Here is a 9,297-nt window from a genome sequence, read left to right as displayed (position 1 = left end):
ACACACACACACACACACACACACACACACACACACACACACACACATTACTGTTTTGCCTTTGGTGGTTGAAAGTTGCAAACTGTTTCCTTCCCCTCGCGCCCCGCTCTAAACAGAATTACTCCAGTTCTCTTTTTAGCTCCTCATTTATCCATTTCACCAAAGTTGCGCCTCGCCGCCTTTGGTGTGGCGTAGTTTTCACAGCTTTTCTTTTCAGCTGAAGTGTCAGCCTTTACGTCACAGAGAGGGACTCAGAAAAGCACGCACATCCAGTGGGTAAATACTAGGTGCTGGACAGAAGAGCATGTAAAAGCTGTTTTGTTACATTTTATATGTTTTACTTGGTTTGCGTACTTATTTTAAGCCCAACCATGATGTTGGACCCTGATGGAGCGTCATAGTTTGAAAAACGAGAAAGTGACATCTAGGGTCCTGACCAAACCACCAAACTGACAGGTGTAATTTTGGGATCCATAAAGTTGTGGGATTGTGAGCAGAAATGTCACAGACGCCACTGTTTTTGTTTCATCGCAGACATTTTTGAGGGCACTAAATAGTGCACCAATTTACTGAAACTCAAATAAAATGGAGGACAGCAATAATATAGTGTAGTTGATAGTAAATATGGTGGGATTTTGGACAAATAATGGATTTGTTTGCAGTCAGACAAATCTAGAATAGCATCAGACTTACCCTACGATGTTAACAGACCTTTGCCACAACAAAGAGTTTGATTTGTTTGGCAAAAAGCCGTAACTAATTAACTAACTAACTAACTAACTGACTAACTGACTAAGATATAAAAAGTTCTCTATGTGATATTCAGAGAATTAATACGGCATCAAACAACTATTGTCTATGTAAAGGTGTAGTGGAGTAATGTCTACCTGAGCAGAGAACGAAGTCGCTCTCCTTCTGTGTGTGTCCGATTTTCTGCTTGCTTTGTTGACATAGTCGGGCTGGCCGCGCATGTTTTTAGTGCATGTGAGCGTGCACCAATCGGCTAGCTCACGGGCGCCGCTCTGCCCCGCACGCATACGGAGCTCATTCCGTGGTTACGGCTGATGACGCCGTCGGTCGCGACGTAGCGCGGCAGTTGCTACTCAGGTAAACACTGTTAGCTCTGACAGCGCTTTTGCTGTTGTTTGCACTGTTAGCGCCGTTACCACCGCTCAGCCGTCGCCACGTTGAGAGTCGCGTGGAGGCACTATATGGTCTCATTTTCCAATTTAGCAACTTTAGCGATGGCTCTGTTACAGCTATGCCTTTTCCTGCAAAAACACGTCAAAATGGCTGCTGTGGAAAAGGCCTATTGATAAATTCAATCATGCTTTTCCAAAGAAATTGAGCAAGAAAAAAACTTTTTTGTCTAACCAGCTAACTGTTTTTACCATTTTCTCCCTTGCAATATTTATAACATATTTGCTGACAGCAAAAGCCCAGATTATAACCAAATAACATTTTTATCAGATGAGCTAACTGTGGTTTGGTGTTGCCTACATGAACACTTCCTGCAGCTGGAAACTTTAGAAGTTACTTTATACTTTTGGGCACATTTCTAAATACATTTAGCATTCAATCAAATGACCACAAACTAGCTGACACAAAAACAGGTGAGGCGGGGTAGTATTGCACAACAGGTGATTCGTTTTTGGGGCTATCTCTATAGTATAATGAAATACAAATCAAAGCACAAATCTATCATGCGTAGTCTGCTGTGGACAAGATACAGGATGCATACACAGTGCACAGAGAGTAAGAGGATTGAGGCTCAATAGGAGCCCTGCATGAGAGCTGAAGCTGTTGCATGTTGACAACTTCAGCATATTTCATCGAATTCATCTTGCAATATGGACAGAAAAGCTCAGTCGTATGTTTCAGCTTTGCAGAAAAACAGTCAGAGGAGTTGGGACTGTAAACATTTTGTTTGTATGTGTATACATAAGGTATGTCCAAATATGGTTACATTATAGTTGAGCAAGATGTGGCAGCAAGATGCGTTGCTGCAGGATTTAATCCCAACATGTCATGATCTCTCTGATCTGTCACACTTGTCCTTAAACGGCAAGTGACACAGTGCTCCAAACCAATCTGTGTAAGAGGCTGAGTCAGCGGATAAATCTCTCCTTCTGTCCGAAGAGTACATTTCTCAATAACACAGTGATTGGATCATGTTCCTCTGGCTGCATTAACTGGCTCCGTAAGCCGGACTCTGCTCATGCAGCAGGCTGAGGTGGTGCAAGGGACACTTCAGTGTTCCCACTAAAAGCCTCCCACTCAGTTTGTAAACGGCAATAAGAAACACTTTATTCTAATTATTCTGTTGTCCAGTCAGTTCAATATGCTGACAAGCATTCGCATTTGGATTATCAAATACATATCAATTTATTTGTTTTTTTAAAATGCTTTTTCAAAAATCTCTTTACAGTCATCTGCAAATGTCATATTGGAGATAAACATAAATAATGGAAGCTGTAGCTAAAACTGAGGATACTGAGGCCTTCTGTATTTTTTTGGGATACATTTGAGGGGTCTTATAGCAACTTGGGGTGTATGAATGAAAACGTGATAGATATTTTATATGATTCCATCGTTAAATATGTATTAGACGTATCAGAATTTGACTAAGTACAATGAATAAATCAAACATTCAGTGTTTCCCCATCCGAAATCCTGCAAGTGTGGAGAAAGCTCTAAAACAGCATTTAGACCGTAATGTTTGTTATTGCAATGCAAAAGTCAGAATGATTCAAGAGTGTAGAGTGTTTGCTGTCCAGTCAAATCAAACAATCAATGTCTTGGCAAACAAAATATAAAAAATAACGAGAACTCGTCACACAGAGTCACTTATTTAGTCTGACCAACAGTAAAAAAAAACTGTTTACTTTTGCAATATGATATAAGAAAAGCACACATTTGAGAATTTGGCCTATCAAAATGTTTGCTATTTTCTAACCTGATAAATTACTTAAACACAATATATTTATTTTCAAATTTACCACTGAAAAAAATGAATAATTTGTCTTTCATCATAGTTTTGCCTTCGATAAGTCAATAACATATTGTTTTCATATGACCAGTTATTCCCTTTAAAGTAGAGCTCCTCAATTAACCAAAAACAACTGACATTGCAGCTACAGGACCTTTTTGTCCTCTGTTACTGAAGAAGAAGAAAGTCATTCAGTAATGTACTCAAAAGTTTTTCAGGTGAACACAAAGTATGTGAAAATATTTTCTGTCTGATTTGCAGTTCATCCTACGATCACAATACTGAAAGTGAGAATTCAAGCTTTTTTCAGCCTCTCTGAAATAATCTTTGAGGAAACTCACTGAACTGAATGTTAGCCCTGCAGCATTTCCCACTCTGATAAGGAGACACTACTGTAAATCTTCTCTGTCCTCTAGTACTGTGTGTCCATCCTGCAGATCCCCTCTAGATTTCACCGTGTTTATCAGGAAGGAGTGGAGGCCTCGTGCTTAGAGAGAGAGCAGCCTGTGACTAGAGCATCAGAGTTCAGACTCTCACCCTGCTGAAGTGTCCTTGAGCAGCAGAGTGAGGTGGTGCAGGGACACTTCAGTGCTTCCGCTAAAAGCCTCCTACTCGATTTTAAACACAATTAAAGCTGCGAGCAGCGATGAACGGGCCCTCGCAATCTGCAGCGCGTCGGGGGTGCCGGCGGGACTCCGGCCTGCGCGGCCAAGAACGTCCGCGACCGTCGGACGGCGCGTCCGCGAGCGAGACGGATTTAATCCTGCGTGGACCGCCTGATGCTGGAAATGATGCTATGCAAATAGTCCGATGCTTCCTGTATCCGCTGCCTGGTGCTACAGAATGTGTGCAAACATGCATCATGTGTCAAATGTAAACCACATTGTGTAAAAGTCATGTAAATCGGAGGTGTTTATCACAAAATCCATATTTCCTTTCGCCGGCAGGTGGCGCTGTGAGTATTAGTGGAAATTAGCTTGTAGACATCCTCAGGCCATGAGTGTTATCAAGCATGTGAAGTTTGAGACTGTTTGGAACAAGTCCAGCTGAGTTACATCAGCTTTTTTCATGGGGAGTCACGTAAAGTAGCCGCCCGCTACGGCTAAACGATTCCGTCAAACGTAAATCTTTTGATAACTTTTAATCACAACGGTCTTGAGATTGTACTGACAAAATTTAAAGTGGATCTGATGAAGTCCCTAGGAGGAGTTCGTTAAAGTATAGCGACTAGAAATAAGCCAAATTCTATGGAAAAATGACATAAAAATGAAGATTGCCAACTTCCGGTAGGGTTTAGAGCATGGTCCCAAGAGACTTATATTTAAGTCTCCATATGATACATGTGCCTACCAAGATTCATACATGTAGCTCAAACGTAGCGCTGGGGCTACTCTTTTGAAATATTGTAGGGGGCGCTATAGAGGCAATCTAAAACGGACGATTAAAAAAATCATAGAAAAATATTTCTTCCAATGACCTTTGACACATGTACAAATTTGCATGAGTTTTCAAGCATCCCAAGTCACTAAATCATCAGCTTCCTTTTTCATGGCGAACGATGCGTTGCCACGGAAACAGCGTTCAAAAATGCACAATATTCATGATAATGCATCATCAATGACTTAAGGTTATCCGTACCAAATTTGAGAATCATCAGGTCACCTGGCTAGGAGGAATAAAGAAAAGTATAAAATATGACATTTCCTTTAGCCAGTAGGCGGCGCTATAAGGTATTGAATTTCTTTCAATTGAAGGATGTTCAGGCTTGAAGTAGAATCATGCATAAGAAGTTTTGTGCGGATTGGATAATGTACCTTGGAGTTATAACAACGTATAACAACTTATTTTTTCAGAAAGAATGAGGCAAAATGGCCGCCACGCCACGTCAAGGTTCTTCGATGAAAGCGCACGATTTTCATAACTGTTAATCCCAAAGGTCTAAAGAGCATCCTGACCAAAGTAGAAGTTGATCGCATAAATTCTCTAGGAGGAGTTCGTTAAAGAACGAAGGCTGAAAAATGCAAAAACTGACAAAAAGCACAACTTCGCGAGTTTACTGTATCAGAATAATAATAATAATTCTAACAGTTTCAATAGGGCCTTCACAGGCCCGACGTTGTCGGTTGCTCGGGCCCTAATTAAAGCTGTGAGCAGCATTGATCGGGCCCTCGCAACTTCATACACGTCGAGGGTACTAGCAGGACTCTGGCCATGCATTTCTGTGACCATCATACACTGCGTGCACGAGTTAAATGGTATTTCCTGGTACTGGCAGGACTCTGGGTGACGCGGCCGTGTATTTCTGTGACCATCACACTCTGCGTGCACAAGTGAGATGATATTTCCTGCGTCGACCAGCAGCGTAGCAAGATCATGTTGCCAGGTCTTAAGCCTCAAATGTTTTGAGTGTACATCCGATACAATCATAAATGTAAGCCTGTTAAGATCATTAAGAAAATAAATGTGTGTGAATGCGCTTCAGTGTTTGTAACATAACAGACTGTCAGGTTACTGGGATGGGGTTCAACTCTCTGCAGTGTCCTGCTGATTGTATTTGGACTTACTTGAAAGTTAACAAAACGGTAGTGCCATTTGCTGTTACTTGAACACTTTAATTTAACACTGTTTTCATTTTAAGTTCTTCTGTAACTTTAGATTGTAGTGTGATGCATTCATTGTAACATTTTACCTGATTGTCATGAAGAAGCTCTGGACAGATCATTTATACTAATGCCCACTGACATGGTTTGAGAATCCACTGTTATCTAACTTTTGCTCTCCAAGCATCTTAGTTTGCACATATTTAGATCAGAGAAGATCACATATTTAGATCACAAACCCTTTCAATAAGTTCAGTGTTTGGGCCGCTGTAATTATAGAATCCTGCTTACGTCCGTGCTTATCAGTAGGTGGCGCTATGACTATGAGTTAATATTGGCATGCAGAAGTCCTAAAGCCATGACAGTCAACAAGCATGTCAAGTTTCGGACAGTTTTGACAAAGTACAGTCGAGTTACAACAGCTTGATGGATGATGGTGAACCATGTAAAATGGCCGTCACACCATATCCACGTCGTTCGATGAAACCTAAAGCTTTTAGTAACTTGTAATCGCTAAGGTCTTTAGATTGTTCTGACCAAATTCTAAGCTGATCGGATTAATTCCCTAGGAGGAGTTCGTAGTACAGCACCTGGAAATGGAAAAAAAACACGAGAAATTCATACAAAATTCAAAATGGCTGACTTCCGGTTGAGTTTAGAGCATGGTCCCAAGAGACTTTATTTTAAGTCCACATGTGATACATGTGCCTACCAAATTTTGTAAATCTATGTGAAACGTACAGCGAGGGCTGCTTCGTTGAAATTTTGTAGGGGGCGCTATTGAGCCGATTTGCCACTCTGAACCAATAAAATCATATTATATAACTACATTTTGGGCTTTAAATATGTATGCCAAGTTTGCTTATGTTTCGAGCATGTCTAACCTCTCAAAAACACCTTAATTTTTCATGGTGAAGAATGCGTCGCCACGGCAACAGCTTTTCACGAAACAACAAGCTTTGAGTATCTTTTCATCACAAAGGTCTTTAGACTGTACCGACCAAATTTGAAGTTGATCTGATTAATTCCCTAGGAGGAGTTCCTTAAAGTGCAGCGCCTGGAAATGACAAAAACAACACTAGAAATTCATAAAAAATTCAAAATGGCTGACTTCCGGTGGGTTTAGAGCATGGCCCCAAGAGACTTTTATTGAAGTCCATATGTGATACATGTTCCTACCAAATTTCATACATCTAGGTCAAACATACTGCGAGGGCTGCTTCGTCGAAATTTTGTAGGGGGCGCTATTGAGCCGATTTGCCACTCTGAACCAATAAAATCATATTCCATAACTAAATTTTGGGCTTGTAATCTGCTTGCCAAGTTTGCTTATGTTTCGAGCATTTTTAGCCTCTCAAAATGACCTTCGTTGTTAACGGCGAAGACTGCATCGCCATGGCAACGGCGTTCGACGAAACATCAAAAGCTTCATGAACTGGTATTATGAACTTCTTACATTTGTGTGGAAGTAATTTGATGTTGATTTGATTTACCTACTAAGAGAAACAAGCCAAAGTATAAAGACTTTAACTTCCTGTTACCAGTAGGTGGCCCTATGACTATGATTCAAAATTGGCCTGCAGATGTCTTCAGGCCGGGAGTCTAATCAAACATGTGCAATCTGGTAAAGATCTGATGATGTGGAGTTGAGTTACATCAGTTTATTTGTTCATGGCGAAGGATCGAAATTCGCCGAGCCGCCACGTCGCCGCCCTTCAACAACTTCTTACAATTTTCACAATGAAGCATTATCAAGGTCTTAAGGCTGTTCTGACAACATTTTAGAGGGATCTGATTAATCTGTGAGGGGCAGGATGTCAAAGTACACAACTTACAACTTCCAGTTGCCACTAGGTGGCGCTATTACTATGATTCTAAATTATTACATAGATGTGTTCCGGGTCAGGATGTTATGACATATGAGAGATTTGGAGCAGATTCAACAATGTACGGCCGAGTTACAACAACTTCCTGTTTCGCGGCGAATGGTGTTTTTTTGATCTTTGAGTAACTTTTCACTGCCAAGGTCTCAAGAGCATACTGACCGAATCTGAAGTCAATCGGGTCAAATCTCTGGGAGGAGTTCGTTAAAGTATGACGCCTTGAAATGGTCAAAAAACGTCATAAAAGTCAAAATGGCCGACTTCCTGTTTGGTTTAATGAAAAACTCCAAGAGGATTTTTTGTGCGTCTCATCACGTTCCACATACCTACCAAATTTCATACAGCTAGGTGAAACCCAATGTTGGGGCTACTCAATAGGGGGCGCTATCGAGCCAATATTTCATACCGCAGTTGGACACCCCAATCAGACTGCAATTTTCGCAAATTCTGGCAAATTTCGACATTTTCCCAGTATCCCAAGCACCTCCTTTTTGCGACGAAACACTAAGAATAAGAATAATAATAATAATAATAATGAACAATCGAAAAACAATAGGTCCTCCGCTCCGACTATGTCAATGCTCGGGCCCTAATTATTCTATTTTCTAATTAGTTCGATAGGCTCAGAAGCATTCACATTTGGATTATTGAAATGTATCAAAAATCTTTGATACAAGATATCCTGACTTCTTCTTCCTAGTATGGGCCAAGCTCTAAATATGCTGGGTCCTACACTTACCATAATGCAACCAATTGAATCTTTTCTTTAGACCCTCCCTGCTCGGTAAATGTACTTTAAACGCTTCTACTTTGTAAAGCAGTCTTTCCGTTATAAACCTGTAGTCTCCAAACCAAAGCCAGTATAACCCAGATTACATCATCTGGGTTATATTCTCAGTCTTTGCACAAACCATCTGGAGCCACAGAAGACGCTATACCTCTATTTGCAAAAAAAATCATACTGAATATATGTGATACGAACAAAAGTATGGACTCATCGCACTTTGGTAAAAGTTAGGGACACATCAGCGCCTTGGTTGATCATACAGTATATTAAAAAAGTCGACACTAACTATTGTAACATTGGATGCTAACCCTGGTGCATTGTGTACACACGCTGAAAGTCACAATGCCTTCCCTCTGATCTGTGTGTGGAACAAGAAGTATAGCACTTCCTTGACTGAAAAAACAACTTATTTGTATATAAATGTAATTTGGAGACATGGTTGCTGGGACACACTTGCTTAAAGGCCCCTCACACTGACAGGCTCAACACCTGTCCTTGATGAAATGGCATGTTTCTTTTATTTAACATCCACTGTTAATTAAAAGAAGTTTAGATAAATACAACATTTTTTAAAATGTTTTTCTTTTTTTCCTCTTATTCCCTTGTTTATATAGCACACTTTTAATCTTTTATCCATTTCCTATTTCCCCATATCTTTTTTCAACAATCCCCATTGTCCTCATTGCTTATAGCACATTAAATGCTAGGATCAAGGACATCGAGAATAAAGAAAAAAAATCAATAAGCCAGTAAAAGATCAATATGAGAGTCAAGTCAAAATAATGTTTTACTTCATTTTGTCAAGTGACTGAATAAAAAGGTAAAAATGCAGTATTCAACCATTAAACCTTTACCACGTCAAATAAAAAGTATGCTGCTCCTTGGACTCCATATGCTAAACAGTATCAGAGTGTTAATGTAGTCCATAAAATGATCTGTTTGCTAAATGAAAAGGGATCTATTATTCACTGTTACTCTGTCAGTTAATGGAACACACACACACACACACACACACACACACACACACACACACACACA

General features: G+C 40.2%; 1 protein-coding gene across 1 annotated transcript in view; it reads left to right on the top strand.

The window, feature by feature from the left end:
- Positions 1 to 9,297, top strand: part of gabrd (gamma-aminobutyric acid type A receptor subunit delta) — a 30,555-nt gene that overhangs the window by 2,244 nt on the left and 19,014 nt on the right. The window lies entirely within an intron of this gene.

The sequence above is a fragment of the Anarrhichthys ocellatus genome, unplaced genomic scaffold, assembly GCF_004355925.1.
Source record: "Anarrhichthys ocellatus isolate YVR2014 unplaced genomic scaffold, GSC_Weel_1.0 scaffold44, whole genome shotgun sequence".
Classification (NCBI taxonomy): domain Eukaryota; kingdom Metazoa; phylum Chordata; class Actinopteri; order Perciformes; family Anarhichadidae; genus Anarrhichthys; species Anarrhichthys ocellatus.
Note: the sequence above shows the minus strand (reverse complement) of the source record. Positions and strands in the feature narration are given on the sequence as shown.